A 2,725-nucleotide genomic window follows, 5' to 3' on the forward strand; every position below is an offset into this window, starting at 1 on the left:
ATTCTTTTTTAAAATGCCTGCATAGCATTCCTTCACTTGGCTGTACTTTATTTAACTGCTCTTTTATCAATGGGTATTTGGGTTACTTCCTGTCTGTTGTTGTAAGTAAATGACCTTGTACTTAAATCATTTGGCATGCTGAGAAATCTCTCTCTAGGATAAGTTCCTAGAAAAGGAATTGATGGTCAACGGTGGGTGTGTACTTGTAATTCTGATAGATGTTGCTGAGTTTTCCTCCCTGGACGTCACACCCATTTGTAATCCCACCAGCCATGCGTAGAAGTGGGACTGGCTTTGTCCTGACACAGAGGGCTAGGGAGCCAGATCCAGTTTGATATATAGGACCTTTGAGACCTTGGTCCACAAAAGAAGTTCTGAGATTATTTAACCCAGGGAAATATTGAATTGACCTAGGATCTTAGTTTTCTGGACTGGCTTACCAGCCCCACGTGTTCTACCCCACGTGTTCTACCACTATAAATAGTTATGTGGACCCTCTATTATGTGCCAGACATGGCATCTGGGAGCTGGGAATATAGAAATGATGGAGACAGTGTTCTGATTCTCAAGGGGCTCACAACTCTAATATTATGAAATACTTAGATCTTGGAAGAGACAGTCATCAATTTAACATTTTGAGACTGTGTCCTAAATGAATACTCTCTCTCTCTTTTGTTGATGTATAGGAGTTAATTAATCTGAAATATTTGGTCAGCATGGTTTTAATCCCAGGAACTTGCTGAAAAACGACAAGTGCCAATAATGTGGTGCCCTTCACTCTTTTGGCTTGACCCTGCCTCAAGAGTGACTGCTCAATGGGCTATAGTCCTCCTCTGAAAATGTCTAGATCTTCTTTAAGTAGTTTCCAAGTCATGCCAGAAACAAACTGAAGTATTGTAATTAGATTTTTTCTTTATTGTCTCAGTAAGTTAGATGGCCAGGCATCTTGCTTTTGAGACTATATGGTCTCTCTGTGAGGAGTTGCTTATTCTGTGGTTGAAAATGGTTTCAGTACCTGTGAACAAGGGGCAGAAATAATGTGTTTGCTTTCCTGCTGTTGCTAAGCATGTCTGGAGTATCAGCAGTTAGCCTTTAGTTGTCTCTTGGCTTACAGAATGGTCTTTTTTCTGCTGACTGCTTTAGGAAGGTCAGAATGTAGAAGGCTGGGTTGGCTTGGGTGCGATTCTCTGCAGGCCTCATTGCTCTGGTCTGTTTAGCAGAGCAGGAAACATAACTCTTTGCAAAAAAACAAAATTGATGTGGTAGATCATTGGCCGTTAATGGGTTTGGAGATGGAAGACTGCCCACTCGGCTTAAAATGATGGGTGTTTTCTTTCTTCCCATTAATCTATGCTGACATCCTGGATGGCCTAACCTGAGCCATCCTTCTTCCCCTGGGCAGTGAGCACCCTCTCACTTGCTTTATAATGGGCCCCTGTGGACACATTTTATAATTTTTCTTCCATTACGAATAGGCTTAATGTATTAATAAATAAATTCCTACTTAGAATTTATTTTTTCATTTGTCTTCCATATCTCAAAGTTATATGGCTAGAGGTGATTACAAAACTCGATTTCAAGATGCTGCAATCTGACTTACCTAGAATTTTACTGCTGCACAGACAGCATGGAGGGGTTCTGGTCTTCTGAGTATTTTGTTTTCTGAATCTCTCCAGAGTTGCATGGGGAAGCAAGAGAATGANTTTAGAGATCCTTTATGCATATACATGCAAATGTGTGTGTACTCTTCCCCTTTTTTTCATAATACTGTTGAGATCATTCACATAACGTAAAATTCACCCTTTTAAAGTATATAATTCAGTGGTTTGTAGTGTGTTCACAGATTTGGGTAACCATCACCACAATCTAATTTTAGAACATTTTTATCACCCCCAAAAGAAACCCTCTTGTCTTGCCCAACTGGTATCACTGTCTTAGGCACTTGCTGTGTTTAACAGTTGCTACTGCTTGTTTTTGATAAACACCCTGGGGATAGAGCTTTTCTTCCTGAGCAAACCCTGAGTCAGGTCAAATAAAGACAAGGCCTGAGAATGGGTCTTTTTCAGAGTCAGATACTGACAGTTTTCTGGGGATGGTGTGTTCTGGGGAGTTTCAATTTGATCTGTTCCCTTCAGTGGCCGCTAGACTGATGGTTCTCACAGATACTGTGATTACAAGGCTGTTGGTTTCAATTCTACTGCATGTCTGGGGAGAGGGACATGGTTATAGGACAAGTTAAAGTGTCCCAAAGCTTGCTCTTCTTACTGAGATTCAATTGTTTTTCTTGCAAAAACGCTCTTCAAAGTGTTACAAGCCTTCTTTGCAACATGCTTGTTTGGTGTGGTTTTAATCCCAGGAACTTGGTGGAAAACCAGAAGTGCCAAGTAGCGAGGTGCTCCTAACATTTTTGGTATCACCTGCCTCAAGAGTGACTGCTCAAAGGTCTGGGTTAATTCTCAGAGTTCTAGAAAGTTGATTTTGACAATTTTTGCCAGTGTTCTTGTTGCTCTCATGGAGGAACAGGTTTTTAGAGGTCTTTACTCTGGCATTCCAGAAGTGCTCTTCCCCTTCTTTTTAATAGAAGTGATAGCACACTATGCTTAGTCTTGTGTACCTTACCATATCTTGGAGATTGCTCCATGTCAATATAAGAAGTATTTCTTCATTCTTTTTTAAAATGCCTGCATAGCATTCCTTCACTTGGCTGTACTTTATTTAACTGCTC

This window comes from Galeopterus variegatus, unplaced genomic scaffold (genome assembly GCF_000696425.1).
Source record: "Galeopterus variegatus unplaced genomic scaffold, G_variegatus-3.0.2 Scaffold1417, whole genome shotgun sequence".
Lineage (NCBI taxonomy): Eukaryota > Metazoa > Chordata > Mammalia > Dermoptera > Cynocephalidae > Galeopterus > Galeopterus variegatus.